This window comes from Microcebus murinus, chromosome 21 (assembly GCF_040939455.1).
Source record: "Microcebus murinus isolate Inina chromosome 21, M.murinus_Inina_mat1.0, whole genome shotgun sequence".
In the NCBI taxonomy this organism is placed as follows: domain Eukaryota; kingdom Metazoa; phylum Chordata; class Mammalia; order Primates; family Cheirogaleidae; genus Microcebus; species Microcebus murinus.
Window position 1 is genome coordinate 41,307,585 of NC_134124.1, and position 19,502 is coordinate 41,327,086.

A 19,502-nucleotide genomic window follows, 5' to 3' on the forward strand; every position below is an offset into this window, starting at 1 on the left:
TTTTTTTTAAACAAAATGCCTCTTGGCCCGGCGTGCTGGCTCACGCCTGTAATCCTAGCACTCTGGGAGGCCGAGGTGGGCGGATTGCTCGAGGTCAGGAGTTCGAAACCAGCCTGAGCAAGAGCGAGACCCCATCTCTACTATAAATAGAAAGAAATTCATTGGCCAACTAATATATATCTATACAAAAAAAAAAATTAGCCGGGCATGGTGGCGCATGCCTGTAGTCCCAGCTACTTGGGAGGCTGAGGCAGCAGGATTGCTTGAGCCCAGGAGATTGAGGTTGCTGTGAGCTAGGCTGACGCCATGGCACTCACTCTAGCCAGGGCAACAAAGCGAGACTCTGTCTCCAAAAAAAAAAAAATGCCTCTTACCTCCCCATTATTGCATTTCCTTTTCTCTCTCTTTTCAAGCAGATTATGGGAGTACAAGTATTAAGGTTCCATGTATTGCCCGTGCCCCCCTCCCCCCTGTTGTCTTATTTATCTCTCATGCTTTAGCAGCGTATGGTGGGGGTACCAATGTTAAGGTCGGGTACATTGCCCTCTCCCCGCCTGCCCCCTCTGGTCAGAGCTTCAAGTGCGCCCATCCCCCAGTCGGTGCGCACCCACCCCATTCCTCATGGGTGTGTATGCCCATCCCCTCCCCCCACCCGCCCGACCCCCACCCGATGAAGGTGATTCCTCTACGTCCACTCAGGTGTCCGTGGGTTCCTACCAATTTGCCGGTGAGCACGCGCACGTGGTGCTCCTGTGTCCATTCTTGGGATACTTGGCTTACTGGAACGGGTTCCAGCTCCGGCCAGGAGAACACGAGAGGTGCCCTCTCACCGCCGTTTCTCATAGCCGAATAGCACTCCGTGGTGTCCACGCGCCACATTTTATGAATCCACTCGTGGATCGATGGGCACTCGGGTCGCTTCCACATCTTTGCAATGGTGAATTGTGCCGCCACAGACACCCGAGCGCAGGTGTCTTCTGCGTAGGCTGCGGGCCTGGCTCTTCTGAATGCCGCTAGCTCGGGACCCACGGGTGAACCTGGTCAGGGTACTTGCTCTAAGGAGCAGACTCTGATCCGGGCGGGCTACCGGTGTTTCTGTTTGCTCGTTTCTTTCTTCCATTTCGGGAAAGGCTTCCTTACTGGGTGTGGAAATCTCCTATGCCTTTCCTCGCCTCTTCTGTCAGCTTTAAAATTCTCTTTCAGTTGCCACCCTCACAAACGTCTCAGGAACGTCTTCACGGTGCCTTCGTTAGTGAAATGACCCTCAATGAAGCTGGAACCAAATCTCTAATCGCCCATTTTTAGCAAGTCCACAGCCCAGGGTGGTTGGGGTCCAATCCAGCCCCGGCCAGGCCCAGGCCCCTTGGACTGGGCCACAGGAGGACACAGAGTAGGGTCCCGGCCCCCACGGCAGCGGGTGCCGGCAGTTCTGCAAGGGCTTGGGGGGTTTCCACAGGTAGGAGATGGAGGGGACTGATGTCTTCAGCGCCCCCAAACCACCCCACCCATGGCACACATCCCGAGAGACGCCCCTACACTCGCTCCCCTCCCCTATGCGCTGTGCCCCGGCCCCGGTCCCGGGCGGATAGGCGGCAGCCCACACGCAGGGCGGGGGCGCAGCTGAAAGGGGTTGTGCTGGAGGGCGGCCCCTGGGGCCAAAGGCGACCGCCCGCGCATGCGCAGTCAGCAGCGGCGCACTGGGGTTGGGGGCGGGTAGGTGAGGGAGGCGAGGCCAGGAGAGGAGGGCGGCTGGAGGTCTCCACCTTGGCGGGTCCAGCCGTGGAGGCTGGAGGCGCATCTGGTGTGTGTCCGTGTGTGTGTGTGTGTGTGTGTGTGTGTGTGTGTGTGTGTGTGAAGACAGCCCCCCACCCCGCCGAGCCCACCACGCCCCGCACCCCAGCCCCGTGGAGACCTCGGGACCCGGCCAGCGAACTCAACCAGCCCGGCCCGGCCCCGAGTGGGTCAGCGCCGGCGCGGGGCCTGGGGCGGGAGGAGGCGCGGGGAAGCGCAGAGACGCTCGGCTTCTTGAGCCGGGCTGGGGCGCCCTCCGCCGTCTAGGGCCACACCACCCTGAACGCGCCCGATCTCGTCTGATCTCGGAAGCCAAGCAGGCTCGGGCCTGGTTAGTACTTGGATGGGAGACCGCCTGGGAATACCGGGTGCCGTAGGCTTGTATCTTATTTTATTTTTTTTTTTTTTGCCTCTTGTTCTGTCCCCATTCGGAGAGCGCGGCGGCAGTCTGGGGGGCGGGGGGTCACCCCCACCCTCAGCGCCCGCCACGGTGCCTGGCGCCCCAGCCCGCTCCGTGGGGCCTCCTCTTGCCCCAAGCCGCAGCACCGCCGCCACGAGGCAGCAGGCGTGGCACCTGGACTGTCGGGCCTCAGACCAAGGGTCTGGGCTGTGGGAACCGACACGCTGGAGGAAACCTTGAGAGTCTGAGAGGGGAGGCAGTTGCAGTAGAAGGCCGGGATGTCATTTTGAGGGAGTTGTGACCAGAACTCGTCCCGTTGATTTTGGCGTTCTATGGGCTACACGTAGGAATCTTTGGTGGTGGCACCGGATGTTGGGGGATGCACAGTCACACCCAGACGTGCTCGACAGGCCTCCTTTTACTTTTCTTTTCGGAGTCATTTTTTTTTAAACAAAATGCCTCTTGGCCCGGCGTGCTGGCTCACGCCTGTAATCCTAGCACTCTGGGAGGCCGAGGTGGGCGGATTGCTCGAGGTCAGGAGTTCGAAACCAGCCTGAGCAAGAGCGAGACCCCATCTCTACTATAAATAGAAAGAAATTCATTGGCCAACTAATATATATCTATACAAAAAAAAAAATTAGCCGGGCATGGTGGCGCATGCCTGTAGTCCCAGCTACTTGGGAGGCTGAGGCAGCAGGATTGCTTGAGCCCAGGAGATTGAGGTTGCTGTGAGCTAGGCTGACGCCATGGCACTCACTCTAGCCAGGGCAACAAAGCGAGACTCTGTCTCCAAAAAAAAAAAAATGCCTCTTACCTCCCCATTATTGCATTTCCTTTTCTCTCTCTTTTCAAGCAGATTATGGGAGTACAAGTATTAAGGTTCCATGTATTGCCCGTGCCCCCCTCCCCCCTGTTGTCTTATTTATCTCTCATGCTTTAGCAGCGTATGGTGGGGGTACCAATGTTAAGGTCGGGTACATTGCCCTCTCCCCGCCTGCCCCCTCTGGTCAGAGCTTCAAGTGCGCCCATCCCCCAGTCGGTGCGCACCCACCCCATTCCTCATGGGTGTGTATGCCCATCCCCTCCCCCCACCCGCCCGACCCCCACCCGATGAAGGTGATTCCTCTACGTCCACTCAGGTGTCCGTGGGTTCCTACCAATTTGCCGGTGAGCACGCGCACGTGGTGCTCCTGTGTCCATTCTTGGGATACTTGGCTTACTGGAACGGGTTCCAGCTCCGGCCAGGAGAACACGAGAGGTGCCCTCTCACCGCCGTTTCTCATAGCCGAATAGCACTCCGTGGTGTCCACGCGCCACATTTTATGAATCCACTCGTGGATCGATGGGCACTCGGGTCGCTTCCACATCTTTGCAATGGTGAATTGTGCCGCCACAGACACCCGAGCGCAGGTGTCTTCTGCGTAGGCTGCGGGCCTGGCTCTTCTGAATGCCGCTAGCTCGGGACCCACGGGTGAACCTGGTCAGGGTACTTGCTCTAAGGAGCAGACTCTGATCCGGGCGGGCTACCGGTGTTTCTGTTTGCTCGTTTCTTTCTTCCATTTCGGGAAAGGCTTCCTTACTGGGTGTGGAAATCTCCTATGCCTTTCCTCGCCTCTTCTGTCAGCTTTAAAATTCTCTTTCAGTTGCCACCCTCACAAACGTCTCAGGAACGTCTTCACGGTGCCTTCGTTAGTGAAATGACCCTCAATGAAGCTGGAACCAAATCTCTAATCGCCCATTTTTAGCAAGTCCACAGCCCAGGGTGGTTGGGGTCCAATCCAGCCCCGGCCAGGCCCAGGCCCCTTGGACTGGGCCACAGGAGGACACAGAGTAGGGTCCCGGCCCCCACGGCAGCGGGTGCCGGCAGTTCTGCAAGGGCTTGGGGGGTTTCCACAGGTAGGAGATGGAGGGGACTGATGTCTTCAGCGCCCCCAAACCACCCCACCCATGGCACACATCCCGAGAGACGCCCCTACACTCGCTCCCCTCCCCTATGCGCTGTGCCCCGGCCCCGGTCCCGGGCGGATAGGCGGCAGCCCACACGCAGGGCGGGGGCGCAGCTGAAAGGGGTTGTGCTGGAGGGCGGCCCCTGGGGCCAAAGGCGACCGCCCGCGCATGCGCAGTCAGCAGCGGCGCACTGGGGTTGGGGGCGGGTAGGTGAGGGAGGCGAGGCCAGGAGAGGAGGGCGGCTGGAGGTCTCCACCTTGGCGGGTCCAGCCGTGGAGGCTGGAGGCGCATCTGGTGTGTGTCCGTGTGTGTGTGTGTGTGTGTGTGTGTGTGTGTGTGTGTGTGTGTGTGAAGACAGCCCCCCACCCCGCCGAGCCCACCACGCCCCGCACCCCAGCCCCGTGGAGACCTCGGGACCCGGCCAGCGAACTCAACCAGCCCGGCCCGGCCCCGAGTGGGTCAGCGCCGGCGCGGGGCCTGGGGCGGGAGGAGGCGCGGGGAAGCGCAGAGACGCTCGGCTTCTTGAGCCGGGCTGGGGCGCCCTCCGCCGTCTAGGGCCACACCACCCTGAACGCGCCCGATCTCGTCTGATCTCGGAAGCCAAGCAGGCTCGGGCCTGGTTAGTACTTGGATGGGAGACCGCCTGGGAATACCGGGTGCCGTAGGCTTGTATCTTATTTTATTTTTTTTTTTTTTGCCTCTTGTTCTGTCCCCATTCGGAGAGCGCGGCGGCAGTCTGGGGGGCGGGGGGTCACCCCCACCCTCAGCGCCCGCCACGGTGCCTGGCGCCCCAGCCCGCTCCGTGGGGCCTCCTCTTGCCCCAAGCCGCAGCACCGCCGCCACGAGGCAGCAGGCGTGGCACCTGGACTGTCGGGCCTCAGACCAAGGGTCTGGGCTGTGGGAACCGACACGCTGGAGGAAACCTTGAGAGTCTGAGAGGGGAGGCAGTTGCAGTAGAAGGCCGGGATGTCATTTTGAGGGAGTTGTGACCAGAACTCGTCCCGTTGATTTTGGCGTTCTATGGGCTACACGTAGGAATCTTTGGTGGTGGCACCGGATGTTGGGGGATGCACAGTCACACCCAGACGTGCTCGACAGGCCTCCTTTTACTTTTCTTTTCGGAGTCATTTTTTTTTAAACAAAATGCCTCTTGGCCCGGCGTGCTGGCTCACGCCTGTAATCCTAGCACTCTGGGAGGCCGAGGTGGGCGGATTGCTCGAGGTCAGGAGTTCGAAACCAGCCTGAGCAAGAGCGAGACCCCATCTCTACTATAAATAGAAAGAAATTCATTGGCCAACTAATATATATCTATACAAAAAAAAAAATTAGCCGGGCATGGTGGCGCATGCCTGTAGTCCCAGCTACTTGGGAGGCTGAGGCAGCAGGATTGCTTGAGCCCAGGAGATTGAGGTTGCTGTGAGCTAGGCTGACGCCATGGCACTCACTCTAGCCAGGGCAACAAAGCGAGACTCTGTCTCCAAAAAAAAAAAAATGCCTCTTACCTCCCCATTATTGCATTTCCTTTTCTCTCTCTTTTCAAGCAGATTATGGGAGTACAAGTATTAAGGTTCCATGTATTGCCCGTGCCCCCCTCCCCCCTGTTGTCTTATTTATCTCTCATGCTTTAGCAGCGTATGGTGGGGGTACCAATGTTAAGGTCGGGTACATTGCCCTCTCCCCGCCTGCCCCCTCTGGTCAGAGCTTCAAGTGCGCCCATCCCCCAGTCGGTGCGCACCCACCCCATTCCTCATGGGTGTGTATGCCCATCCCCTCCCCCCACCCGCCCGACCCCCACCCGATGAAGGTGATTCCTCTACGTCCACTCAGGTGTCCGTGGGTTCCTACCAATTTGCCGGTGAGCACGCGCACGTGGTGCTCCTGTGTCCATTCTTGGGATACTTGGCTTACTGGAACGGGTTCCAGCTCCGGCCAGGAGAACACGAGAGGTGCCCTCTCACCGCCGTTTCTCATAGCCGAATAGCACTCCGTGGTGTCCACGCGCCACATTTTATGAATCCACTCGTGGATCGATGGGCACTCGGGTCGCTTCCACATCTTTGCAATGGTGAATTGTGCCGCCACAGACACCCGAGCGCAGGTGTCTTCTGCGTAGGCTGCGGGCCTGGCTCTTCTGAATGCCGCTAGCTCGGGACCCACGGGTGAACCTGGTCAGGGTACTTGCTCTAAGGAGCAGACTCTGATCCGGGCGGGCTACCGGTGTTTCTGTTTGCTCGTTTCTTTCTTCCATTTCGGGAAAGGCTTCCTTACTGGGTGTGGAAATCTCCTATGCCTTTCCTCGCCTCTTCTGTCAGCTTTAAAATTCTCTTTCAGTTGCCACCCTCACAAACGTCTCAGGAACGTCTTCACGGTGCCTTCGTTAGTGAAATGACCCTCAATGAAGCTGGAACCAAATCTCTAATCGCCCATTTTTAGCAAGTCCACAGCCCAGGGTGGTTGGGGTCCAATCCAGCCCCGGCCAGGCCCAGGCCCCTTGGACTGGGCCACAGGAGGACACAGAGTAGGGTCCCGGCCCCCACGGCAGCGGGTGCCGGCAGTTCTGCAAGGGCTTGGGGGGTTTCCACAGGTAGGAGATGGAGGGGACTGATGTCTTCAGCGCCCCCAAACCACCCCACCCATGGCACACATCCCGAGAGACGCCCCTACACTCGCTCCCCTCCCCTATGCGCTGTGCCCCGGCCCCGGTCCCGGGCGGATAGGCGGCAGCCCACACGCAGGGCGGGGGCGCAGCTGAAAGGGGTTGTGCTGGAGGGCGGCCCCTGGGGCCAAAGGCGACCGCCCGCGCATGCGCAGTCAGCAGCGGCGCACTGGGGTTGGGGGCGGGTAGGTGAGGGAGGCGAGGCCAGGAGAGGAGGGCGGCTGGAGGTCTCCACCTTGGCGGGTCCAGCCGTGGAGGCTGGAGGCGCATCTGGTGTGTGTCCGTGTGTGTGTGTGTGTGTGTGTGTGTGTGTGTGTGTGTGAAGACAGCCCCCCACCCCGCCGAGCCCACCACGCCCCGCACCCCAGCCCCGTGGAGACCTCGGGACCCGGCCAGCGAACTCAACCAGCCCGGCCCGGCCCCGAGTGGGTCAGCGCCGGCGCGGGGCCTGGGGCGGGAGGAGGCGCGGGGAAGCGCAGAGACGCTCGGCTTCTTGAGCCGGGCTGGGGCGCCCTCCGCCGTCTAGGGCCACACCACCCTGAACGCGCCCGATCTCGTCTGATCTCGGAAGCCAAGCAGGCTCGGGCCTGGTTAGTACTTGGATGGGAGACCGCCTGGGAATACCGGGTGCCGTAGGCTTGTATCTTATTTTATTTTTTTTTTTTTGCCTCTTGTTCTGTCCCCATTCGGAGAGCGCGGCGGCAGTCTGGGGGGCGGGGGGTCACCCCCACCCTCAGCGCCCGCCACGGTGCCTGGCGCCCCAGCCCGCTCCGTGGGGCCTCCTCTTGCCCCAAGCCGCAGCACCGCCGCCACGAGGCAGCAGGCGTGGCACCTGGACTGTCGGGCCTCAGACCAAGGGTCTGGGCTGTGGGAACCGACACGCTGGAGGAAACCTTGAGAGTCTGAGAGGGGAGGCAGTTGCAGAAGAAGGCCGGGATGTCATTTTGAGGGAGTTGTGACCAGAACTCGTCCCGTTGATTTTGGCGTTCTATGGGCTACACGTAGGAATCTTTGGTGGTGGCACCGGATGTTGGGGGATGCACAGTCACACCCAGACGTGCTCGACAGGCCTCCTTTTACTTTTCTTTTCGGAGTCATTTTTTTTTAAACAAAATGCCTCTTGGCCCGGCGTGCTGGCTCACGCCTGTAATCCTAGCACTCTGGGAGGCCGAGGTGGGCGGATTGCTCGAGGTCAGGAGTTCGAAACCAGCCTGAGCAAGAGCGAGACCCCATCTCTACTATAAATAGAAAGAAATTCATTGGCCAACTAATATATATCTATACAAAAAAAAAAAATTAGCCGGGCATGGTGGCGCATGCCTGTAGTCCCAGCTACTTGGGAGGCTGAGGCAGCAGGATTGCTTGAGCCCAGGAGATTGAGGTTGCTGTGAGCTAGGCTGACGCCATGGCACTCACTCTAGCCAGGGCAACAAAGCGAGACTCTGTCTCCAAAAAAAAAAAAATGCCTCTTACCTCCCCATTATTGCATTTCCTTTTCTCTCTCTTTTCAAGCAGATTATGGGAGTACAAGTATTAAGGTTCCATGTATTGCCCGTGCCCCCCTCCCCCCTGTTGTCTTATTTATCTCTCATGCTTTAGCAGCGTATGGTGGGGGTACCAATGTTAAGGTCGGGTACATTGCCCTCTCCCCGCCTGCCCCCTCTGGTCAGAGCTTCAAGTGCGCCCATCCCCCAGTCGGTGCGCACCCACCCCATTCCTCATGGGTGTGTATGCCCATCCCCTCCCCCCACCCGCCCGACCCCCACCCGATGAAGGTGATTCCTCTACGTCCACTCAGGTGTCCGTGGGTTCCTACCAATTTGCCGGTGAGCACGCGCACGTGGTGCTCCTGTGTCCATTCTTGGGATACTTGGCTTACTGGAACGGGTTCCAGCTCCGGCCAGGAGAACACGAGAGGTGCCCTCTCACCGCCGTTTCTCATAGCCGAATAGCACTCCGTGGTGTCCACGCGCCACATTTTATGAATCCACTCGTGGATCGATGGGCACTCGGGTCGCTTCCACATCTTTGCAATGGTGAATTGTGCCGCCACAGACACCCGAGCGCAGGTGTCTTCTGCGTAGGCTGCGGGCCTGGCTCTTCTGAATGCCGCTAGCTCGGGACCCACGGGTGAACCTGGTCAGGGTACTTGCTCTAAGGAGCAGACTCTGATCCGGGCGGGCTACCGGTGTTTCTGTTTGCTCGTTTCTTTCTTCCATTTCGGGAAAGGCTTCCTTACTGGGTGTGGAAATCTCCTATGCCTTTCCTCGCCTCTTCTGTCAGCTTTAAAATTCTCTTTCAGTTGCCACCCTCACAAACGTCTCAGGAACGTCTTCACGGTGCCTTCGTTAGTGAAATGACCCTCAATGAAGCTGGAACCAAATCTCTAATCGCCCATTTTTAGCAAGTCCACAGCCCAGGGTGGTTGGGGTCCAATCCAGCCCCGGCCAGGCCCAGGCCCCTTGGACTGGGCCACAGGAGGACACAGAGTAGGGTCCCGGCCCCCACGGCAGCGGGTGCCGGCAGTTCTGCAAGGGCTTGGGGGGTTTCCACAGGTAGGAGATGGAGGGGACTGATGTCTTCAGCGCCCCCAAACCACCCCACCCATGGCACACATCCCGAGAGACGCCCCTACACTCGCTCCCCTCCCCTATGCGCTGTGCCCCGGCCCCGGTCCCGGGCGGATAGGCGGCAGCCCACACGCAGGGCGGGGGCGCAGCTGAAAGGGGTTGTGCTGGAGGGCGGCCCCTGGGGCCAAAGGCGACCGCCCGCGCATGCGCAGTCAGCAGCGGCGCACTGGGGTTGGGGGCGGGTAGGTGAGGGAGGCGAGGCCAGGAGAGGAGGGCGGCTGGAGGTCTCCACCTTGGCGGGTCCAGCCGTGGAGGCTGGAGGCGCATCTGGTGTGTGTCCGTGTGTGTGTGTGTGTGTGTGTGTGTGTGTGTGTGTGAAGACAGCCCCCCACCCCGCCGAGCCCACCACGCCCCGCACCCCAGCCCCGTGGAGACCTCGGGACCCGGCCAGCGAACTCAACCAGCCCGGCCCGGCCCCGAGTGGGTCAGCGCCGGCGCGGGGCCTGGGGCGGGAGGAGGCGCGGGGAAGCGCAGAGACGCTCGGCTTCTTGAGCCGGGCTGGGGCGCCCTCCGCCGTCTAGGGCCACACCACCCTGAACGCGCCCGATCTCGTCTGATCTCGGAAGCCAAGCAGGCTCGGGCCTGGTTAGTACTTGGATGGGAGACCGCCTGGGAATACCGGGTGCCGTAGGCTTGTATCTTATTTTATTTTATTTTTTTTTGCCTCTTGTTCTGTCCCCATTCGGAGAGCGCGGCGGCAGTCTGGGGGGCGGGGGGTCACCCCCACCCTCAGCGCCCGCCACGGTGCCTGGCGCCCCAGCCCGCTCCGTGGGGCCTCCTCTTGCCCCAAGCCGCAGCACCGCCGCCACGAGGCAGCAGGCGTGGCACCTGGACTGTCGGGCCTCAGACCAAGGGTCTGGGCTGTGGGAACCGACACGCTGGAGGAAACCTTGAGAGTCTGAGAGGGGAGGCAGTTGCAGAAGAAGGCCGGGATGTCATTTTGAGGGAGTTGTGACCAGAACTCGTCCCGTTGATTTTGGCGTTCTATGGGCTACACGTAGGAATCTTTGGTGGTGGCACCGGATGTTGGGGGATGCACAGTCACACCCAGACGTGCTCGACAGGCCTCCTTTTACTTTTCTTTTCGGAGTCATTTTTTTTTAAACAAAATGCCTCTTGGCCCGGCGTGCTGGCTCACGCCTGTAATCCTAGCACTCTGGGAGGCCGAGGTGGGCGGATTGCTCGAGGTCAGGAGTTCGAAACCAGCCTGAGCAAGAGCGAGACCCCATCTCTACTATAAATAGAAAGAAATTCATTGGCCAACTAATATATATCTATACAAAAAAAAAAATTAGCCGGGCATGGTGGCGCATGCCTGTAGTCCCAGCTACTTGGGAGGCTGAGGCAGCAGGATTGCTTGAGCCCAGGAGATTGAGGTTGCTGTGAGCTAGGCTGACGCCATGGCACTCACTCTAGCCAGGGCAACAAAGCGAGACTCTGTCTCCAAAAAAAAAAATGCCTCTTACCTCCCCATTATTGCATTTCCTTTTCTCTCTCTTTTCAAGCAGATTATGGGAGTACAAGTATTAAGGTTCCATGTATTGCCCGTGCCCCCCTCCCCCCTGTTGTCTTATTTATCTCTCATGCTTTAGCAGCGTATGGTGGGGGTACCAATGTTAAGGTCGGGTACATTGCCCTCTCCCCGCCTGCCCCCTCTGGTCAGAGCTTCAAGTGCGCCCATCCCCCAGTCGGTGCGCACCCACCCCATTCCTCATGGGTGTGTATGCCCATCCCCTCCCCCCACCCGCCCGACCCCCACCCGATGAAGGTGATTCCTCTACGTCCACTCAGGTGTCCGTGGGTTCCTACCAATTTGCCGGTGAGCACGCGCACGTGGTGCTCCTGTGTCCATTCTTGGGATACTTGGCTTACTGGAACGGGTTCCAGCTCCGGCCAGGAGAACACGAGAGGTGCCCTCTCACCGCCGTTTCTCATAGCCGAATAGCACTCCGTGGTGTCCACGCGCCACATTTTATGAATCCACTCGTGGATCGATGGGCACTCGGGTCGCTTCCACATCTTTGCAATGGTGAATTGTGCCGCCACAGACACCCGAGCGCAGGTGTCTTCTGCGTAGGCTGCGGGCCTGGCTCTTCTGAATGCCGCTAGCTCGGGACCCACGGGTGAACCTGGTCAGGGTACTTGCTCTAAGGAGCAGACTCTGATCCGGGCGGGCTACCGGTGTTTCTGTTTGCTCGTTTCTTTCTTCCATTTCGGGAAAGGCTTCCTTACTGGGTGTGGAAATCTCCTATGCCTTTCCTCGCCTCTTCTGTCAGCTTTAAAATTCTCTTTCAGTTGCCACCCTCACAAACGTCTCAGGAACGTCTTCATGGTGCCTTCGTTAGTGAAATGACCCTCAATGAAGCTGGAACCAAATCTCTAATCGCCCATTTTTAGCAAGTCCACAGCCCAGGGTGGTTGGGGTCCAATCCAGCCCCGGCCAGGCCCAGGCCCCTTGGACTGGGCCACAGGAGGACACAGAGTAGGGTCCCGGCCCCCACGGCAGCGGGTGCCGGCAGTTCTGCAAGGGCTTGGGGGGTTTCCACAGGTAGGAGATGGAGGGGACTGATGTCTTCAGCGCCCCCAAACCACCCCACCCATGGCACACATCCCGAGAGACGCCCCTACACTCGCTCCCCTCCCCTATGCACTGTGCCCCGGCCCCGGTCCCGGGCGGATAGGCGGCAGCCCACACGCAGGGCGGGGGCGCAGCTGAAAGGGGTTGTGCTGGAGGGCGGCCCCTGGGGCCAAAGGCGACCGCCCGCGCATGCGCAGTCAGCAGCGGCGCACTGGGGTTGGGGGCGGGTAGGTGAGGGAGGCGAGGCCAGGAGAGGAGGGCGGCTGGAGGTCTCCACCTTGGCGGGTCCAGCCGTGGAGGCTGGAGGCGCATCTGGTGTGTGTCCGTGTGTGTGTGTGTGTGTGTGTGTGTGTGTGTGTGTGTGAAGACAGCCCCCCACCCCGCCGAGCCCACCACGCCCCGCACCCCAGCCCCGTGGAGACCTCGGGACCCGGCCAGCGAACTCAACCAGCCCGGCCCGGCCCCGAGTGGGTCAGCGCCGGCGCGGGGCCTGGGGCGGGAGGAGGCGCGGGGAAGCGCAGAGACGCTCGGCTTCTTGAGCCGGGCTGGGGCGCCCTCCGCCGTCTAGGGCCACACCACCCTGAACGCGCCCGATCTCGTCTGATCTCGGAAGCCAAGCAGGCTCGGGCCTGGTTAGTACTTGGATGGGAGACCGCCTGGGAATACCGGGTGCCGTAGGCTTGTATCTTATTTTATTATTTTTTTTTTTGCCTCTTGTTCTGTCCCCATTCGGAGAGCGCGGCGGCAGTCTGGGGGGCGGGGGGTCACCCCCACCCTCAGCGCCCGCCACGGTGCCTGGCGCCCCAGCCCGCTCCGTGGGGCCTCCTCTTGCCCCAAGCCGCAGCACCGCCGCCACGAGGCAGCAGGCGTGGCACCTGGACTGTCGGGCCTCAGACCAAGGGTCTGGGCTGTGGGAACCGACACGCTGGAGGAAACCTTGAGAGTCTGAGAGGGGAGGCAGTTGCAGAAGAAGGCCGGGATGTCATTTTGAGGGAGTTGTGACCAGAACTCGTCCCGTTGATTTTGGCGTTCTATGGGCTACACGTAGGAATCTTTGGTGGTGGCACCGGATGTTGGGGGATGCACAGTCACACCCAGACGTGCTCGACAGGCCTCCTTTTACTTTTCTTTTCGGAGTCATTTTTTTTTTAAACAAAATGCCTCTTGGCCCGGCGTGCTGGCTCACGCCTGTAATCCTAGCACTCTGGGAGGCCGAGGTGGGCGGATTGCTCGAGGTCAGGAGTTCGAAACCAGCCTGAGCAAGAGCGAGACCCCATCTCTACTATAAATAGAAAGAAATTCATTGGCCAACTAATATATATCTATACAAAAAAAAAAAATTAGCCGGGCATGGTGGCGCATGCCTGTAGTCCCAGCTACTTGGGAGGCTGAGGCAGCAGGATTGCTTGAGCCCAGGAGATTGAGGTTGCTGTGAGCTAGGCTGACGCCATGGCACTCACTCTAGCCAGGGCAACAAAGCGAGACTCTGTCTCCAAAAAAAAAAAAATGCCTCTTACCTCCCCATTATTGCATTTCCTTTTCTCTCTCTTTTCAAGCAGATTATGGGAGTACAAGTATTAAGGTTCCATGTATTGCCCGTGCCCCCCTCCCCCCTGTTGTCTTATTTATCTCTCATGCTTTAGCAGCGTATGGTGGGGGTACCAATGTTAAGGTCGGGTACATTGCCCTCTCCCCGCCTGCCCCCTCTGGTCAGAGCTTCAAGTGCGCCCATCCCCCAGTCGGTGCGCACCCACCCCATTCCTCATGGGTGTGTATGCCCATCCCCTCCCCCCACCCGCCCGACCCCCACCCGATGAAGGTGATTCCTCTACGTCCACTCAGGTGTCCGTGGGTTCCTACCAATTTGCCGGTGAGCACGCGCACGTGGTGCTCCTGTGTCCATTCTTGGGATACTTGGCTTACTGGAACGGGTTCCAGCTCCGGCCAGGAGAACACGAGAGGTGCCCTCTCACCGCCGTTTCTCATAGCCGAATAGCACTCCGTGGTGTCCACGCGCCACATTTTATGAATCCACTCGTGGATCGATGGGCACTCGGGTCGCTTCCACATCTTTGCAATGGTGAATTGTGCCGCCACAGACACCCGAGCGCAGGTGTCTTCTGCGTAGGCTGCGGGCCTGGCTCTTCTGAATGCCGCTAGCTCGGGACCCACGGGTGAACCTGGTCAGGGTACTTGCTCTAAGGAGCAGACTCTGATCCGGGCGGGCTACCGGTGTTTCTGTTTGCTCGTTTCTTTCTTCCATTTCGGGAAAGGCTTCCTTACTGGGTGTGGAAATCTCCTATGCCTTTCCTCGCCTCTTCTGTCAGCTTTAAAATTCTCTTTCAGTTGCCACCCTCACAAACGTCTCAGGAACGTCTTCACGGTGCCTTCGTTAGTGAAATGACCCTCAATGAAGCTGGAACCAAATCTCTAATCGCCCATTTTTAGCAAGTCCACAGCCCAGGGTGGTTGGGGTCCAATCCAGCCCCGGCCAGGCCCAGGCCCCTTGGACTGGGCCACAGGAGGACACAGAGTAGGGTCCCGGCCCCCACGGCAGCGGGTGCCGGCAGTTCTGCAAGGGCTTGGGGGGTTTCCACAGGTAGGAGATGGAGGGGACTGATGTCTTCAGCGCCCCCAAACCACCCCACCCATGGCACACATCCCGAGAGACGCCCCTACACTCGCTCCCCTCCCCTATGCGCTGTGCCCCGGCCCCGGTCCCGGGCGGATAGGCGGCAGCCCACACGCAGGGCGGGGGCGCAGCTGAAAGGGGTTGTGCTGGAGGGCGGCCCCTGGGGCCAAAGGCGACCGCCCGCGCATGCGCAGTCAGCAGCGGCGCACTGGGGTTGGGGGCGGGTAGGTGAGGGAGGCGAGGCCAGGAGAGGAGGGCGGCTGGAGGTCTCCACCTTGGCGGGTCCAGCCGTGGAGGCTGGAGGCGCATCTGGTGTGTGTCCGTGTGTGTGTGTGTGTGTGTGTGTGTGTGTGTGTGTGAAGACAGCCCCCCACCCCGCCGAGCCCACCACGCCCCGCACCCCAGCCCCGTGGAGACCTCGGGACCCGGCCAGCGAACTCAACCAGCCCGGCCCGGCCCCGAGTGGGTCAGCGCCGGCGCGGGGCCTGGGGCGGGAGGAGGCGCGGGGAAGCGCAGAGACGCTCGGCTTCTTGAGCCGGGCTGGGGCGCCCTCCGCCGTCTAGGGCCACACCACCCTGAACGCGCCCGATCTCGTCTGATCTCGGAAGCCAAGCAGGCTCGGGCCTGGTTAGTACTTGGATGGGAGACCGCCTGGGAATACCGGGTGCCGTAGGCTTGTATCTTATTTTATTTTATTTTTTTTTGCCTCTTGTTCTGTCCCCATTCGGAGAGCGCGGCGGCAGTCTGGGGGGCGGGGGGTCACCCCCACCCTCAGCGCCCGCCACGGTGCCTGGCGCCCCAGCCCGCTCCGTGGGGCCTCCTCTTGCCCCAAGCCGCAGCACCGCCGCCACGAGGCAGCAGGCGTGGCACCTGGACTGTCGGGCCTCAGACCAAGGGTCTGGGCTGTGGGAACCGACACGCTGGAGGAAACCTTGAGAGTCTGAGAGGGGAGGCAGTTGCAGAAGAAGGCCGGGATGTCATTTTGAGGGAGTTGTGACCAGAACTCGTCCCGTTGATTTTGGCGTTCTATGGGCTACACGTAGGAATCTTTGGTGGTGGCACCGGATGTTGGGGGATGCACAGTCACACCCAGACGTGCTCGACAGGCCTCCTTTTACTTTTCTTTTCGGAGTCATTTTTTTTTAAACAAAATGCCTCTTGGCCCGGCGTGCTGGCTCACGCCTGTAATCCTAGCACTCTGGGAGGCCGAGGTGGGCGGATTGCTCGAGGTCAGGAGTTCGAAACCAGCCTGAGCAAGAGCGAGACCCCATCTCTACTATAAATAGAAAGAAATTCATTGGCCAACTAATATATATCTATACAAAAAAAAAAATTAGCCGGGCATGGTGGCGCATGCCTGTAGTCCCAGCTACTTGGGAGGCTGAGGCAGCAGGATTGCTTGAGCCCAGGAGATTGAGGTTGCTGTGAGCTAGGCTGACGCCATGGCACTCACTCTAGCCAGGGCAACAAAGCGAGACTCTGTCTCCAAAAAAAAAAATGCCTCTTACCTCCCCATTATTGCATTTCCTTTTCTCTCTCTTTTCAAGCAGATTATGGGAGTACAAGTATTAAGGTTCCATGTATTGCCCGTGCCCCCCTCCCCCCTGTTGTCTTATTTATCTCTCATGCTTTAGCAGCGTATGGTGGGGGTACCAATGTTAAGGTCGGGTACATTGCCCTCTCCCCGCCTGCCCCCTCTGGTCAGAGCTTCAAGTGCGCCCATCCCCCAGTCGGTGCGCACCCACCCCATTCCTCATGGGTGTGTATGCCCATCCCCTCCCCCCACCCGCCCGACCCCCACCCGATGAAGGTGATTCCTCTACGTCCACTCAGGTGTCCGTGGGTTCCTACCAATTTGCCGGTGAGCACGCGCACGTGGTGCTCCTGTGTCCATTCTTGGGATACTTGGCTTACTGGAACGGGTTCCAGCTCCGGCCAGGAGAACACGAGAGGTGCCCTCTCACCGCCGTTTCTCATAGCCGAATAGCACTCCGTGGTGTCCACGCGCCACATTTTATGAATCCACTCGTGGATCGATGGGCACTCGGGTCGCTTCCACATCTTTGCAATGGTGAATTGTGCCGCCACAGACACCCGAGCGCAGGTGTCTTCTGCGTAGGCTGCGGGCCTGGCTCTTCTGAATGCCGCTAGCTCGGGACCCACGGGTGAACCTGGTCAGGGTACTTGCTCTAAGGAGCAGACTCTGATCCGGGCGGGCTACCGGTGTTTCTGTTTGCTCGTTTCTTTCTTCCATTTCGGGAAAGGCTTCCTTACTGGGTGTGGAAATCTCCTATGCCTTTCCTCGCCTCTTCTGTCAGCTTTAAAATTCTCTTTCAGTTGCCACCCTCACAAACGTCTCAGGAACGTCTTCACGGTGCCTTCGTTAGTGAAATGACCCTCAATGAAGCTGGAACCAAATCTCTAATCGCCCATTTTTAGCAAGTCCACAGCCCAGGGTGGTTGGGGTCCAATCCAGCCCCGGCCAGGCCCAGGCCCCTTGGACTGGGCCACAGGAGGACACAGAGTAGGGTCCCGGCCCCCACGGCAGCGGGTGCCGGCAGTTCTGCAAGGGCTTGGGGGGTTTCCACAGGTAGGAGATGGAGGGGACTGATGTCTTCAGCGCCCCCAAACCACCCCACCCATGGCACACATCCCGAGAGACGCCCCTACACTCGCTCCCCTCCCCTATGCGCTGTGCCCCGGCCCCGGTCCCGGGCGGATAGGCGGCAGCCCACACGCAGGGCGGGGGCGCAGCTGAAAGGGGTTGTGCTGGAGGGCGGCCCCTGGGGCCAAAGGCGACCGCCCGCGCATGCGCAGTCAGCAGCGGCGCACTGGGGTTGGGGGCGGGTAGGTGAGGGAGGCGAGGCCAGGAGAGGAGGGCGGCTGGAGGTCTCCACCTTGGCGGGTCCAGCCGTGGAGGCTGGAGGCGCATCTGGTGTGTGTCCGTGTGTGTGTGTGTGTGTGTGTGTGTGTGTGTGTGTGTGTGTGTGTGAAGACAGCCCCCCACCCCGCCGAGCCCACCACGCCCCGCACCCCAGCCCCGTGGAGACCTCGGGACCCGGCCAGCGAACTCAACCAGCCCGGCCCGGCCCCGAGTGGGTCAGCGCCGGCGCGGGGCCTGGGGCGGGAGGAGGCGCGGGGAAGCGCAGAGACGCTCGGCTTCTTGAGCCGGGCTGGGGCGCCCTCCGCCGTCTAGGGCCACACCACCCTGAACGCGCCCGATCTCGTCTGATCTCGGAAGCCAAGCAGGCTCGGGCCTGGTTAGTACTTGGATGGGAGACCGCCTGGGAATACCGGGTGCCGTAGGCTTGTATCTTATTTTATTTTATTTTTTTTTGCCTCTTGTTCTGTCCCCATTCGGAGAGCGCGGCGGCAGTCTGGGGGGCGGGGGGTCACCCCCACCCTCAGCGCCCGCCACGGTGCCTGGCGCCCCAGCCCGCTCCGTGGGGCCTCCTCTTGCCCCAAGCCGCAGCACCGCCGCCACGAGGCAGCAGGCGTGGCACCTGGACTGTCGGGCCTCAGACCAAGGGTCTGGGCTGTGGGAACCGACACGCTGGAGGAAACCTTGAGAGTCTGAGAGGGGAGGCAGTTGCAGAAGAAGGCCGGGATGTCATTTTGAGGGAGTTGTGACCAGAACTCGTCCCGTTGATTTTGGCGTTCTATGGGCTACACGTAGGAATCTTTGGTGGTGGCACCGGATGTTGGGGGATGCACAGTCACACCCAGACGTGCTCGACAGGCCTCCTTTTACTTTTCTTTTCGGAGTCATTTTTTTTTAAACAAAATGCCTCTTGGCCCGGCGTGCTGGCTCACGCCTGTAATCCTAGCACTCTGGGAGGCCGAGGTGGGCGGATTGCTCGAGGTCAGGAGTTCGAAACCAGCCTGAGCAAGAGCGAGACCCCATCTCTACTATAAATAGAAAGAAATTCATTGGCCAACTAATATATATCTATACAAAAAAAAAAATTAGCCGGGCATGGTGGCGCATGCCTGTAGTCCCAGCTACTTGGGAGGCTGAGGCAGCAGGATTGCTTGAGCCCAGGAGATTGAGGTTGCTGTGAGCTAGGCTGACGCCATGGCACTCACTCTAGCCAGGGCAACAAAGCGAGACTCTGTCTCCAAAAAAAAAAAAATGCCTCTTACCTCCCCATTATTGCATTTCCTTTTCTCTCTCTTTTCAAGCAGATTATGGGAGTACAAGTATTAAGGTTCCATGTATTGCCCGTGCCCCCCTCCCCCCTGTTGTCTTATTTATCTCTCATGCTTTAGCAGCGTATGGTGGGGGTACCAATGTTAAGGTCGGGTACATTGCCCTCTCCCCGCCTGCCCCCTCTGGTCAGAGCTTCAAGTGCGCCCATCCCCCAGTCGGTGCGCACCCACCCCATTCCTCATGGGTGTGTATGCCCATCCCCTCCCCCCACCCGCCCGACCCCCACCCGATGAAGGTGATTCCTCTACGTCCACTCAGGTGTCCGTGGGTTCCTACCAATTTGCCGGTGAGCACGCGCACGTGGTGCTCCTGTGTCCATTCTTGGGATACTTGGCTTACTGGAACGGGTTCCAGCTCCGGCCAGGAGAACACGAGAGGTGCCCTCTCACCGCCGTTTCTCATAGCCGAATAGCACTCCGTGGTGTCCACGCGCCACATTTTATGAATCCACTCGTGGATCGATGGGCACTCGGGTCGCTTCCACATCTTTGCAATGGTGAATTGTGCCGCCACAGACACCCGAGCGCAGGTGTCTTCTGCGTAGGCTGCGGGCCTGGCTCTTCTGAATGCCGCTAGCTCGGGACCCACGGGTGAACCTGGTCAGGGTACTTGCTCTAAGGAGCAGACTCTGATCCGGGCGGGCTACCGGTGTTTCTGT

The 19,502-nt window shown here is 59.9% G+C and overlaps 7 non-coding genes across 7 annotated transcripts; all 7 read left to right on the forward strand.

Moving 5' to 3' along the window:
- The first annotated feature begins 2,052 nt into the window (after positions 1-2,052).
- On the forward strand, positions 2,053-2,171 carry LOC142863161 (5S ribosomal RNA). Its single transcript, XR_012914055.1, has one exon. It is a non-coding gene; the product is annotated as a 5S ribosomal RNA (ribosomal RNA).
- A 2,516-nt stretch (positions 2,172-4,687) lies between these two features.
- Positions 4,688-4,806, forward strand: LOC142863162 (5S ribosomal RNA). Its single transcript, XR_012914056.1, has one exon. It is a non-coding gene; the product is annotated as a 5S ribosomal RNA (ribosomal RNA).
- A 2,508-nt stretch (positions 4,807-7,314) lies between these two features.
- LOC142863163 (5S ribosomal RNA) lies at positions 7,315-7,433 on the forward strand. The gene has a single exon (XR_012914057.1). It is a non-coding gene; the product is annotated as a 5S ribosomal RNA (ribosomal RNA).
- Positions 7,434-9,939: 2,506 nt separating this feature from the next.
- Positions 9,940-10,058, forward strand: LOC142863164 (5S ribosomal RNA). Its single transcript, XR_012914058.1, has one exon. It is a non-coding gene; the product is annotated as a 5S ribosomal RNA (ribosomal RNA).
- Positions 10,059-12,564: 2,506 nt separating this feature from the next.
- LOC142863165 (5S ribosomal RNA) lies at positions 12,565-12,683 on the forward strand. Its single transcript, XR_012914059.1, has one exon. It is a non-coding gene; the product is annotated as a 5S ribosomal RNA (ribosomal RNA).
- Positions 12,684-15,191: 2,508 nt separating this feature from the next.
- Positions 15,192-15,310, forward strand: LOC142863166 (5S ribosomal RNA). The gene has a single exon (XR_012914060.1). It is a non-coding gene; the product is annotated as a 5S ribosomal RNA (ribosomal RNA).
- A 2,514-nt stretch (positions 15,311-17,824) lies between these two features.
- Positions 17,825-17,943, forward strand: LOC142863168 (5S ribosomal RNA). The gene has a single exon (XR_012914062.1). It is a non-coding gene; the product is annotated as a 5S ribosomal RNA (ribosomal RNA).
- The last annotated feature ends 1,559 nt before the right edge of the window (positions 17,944-19,502 follow it).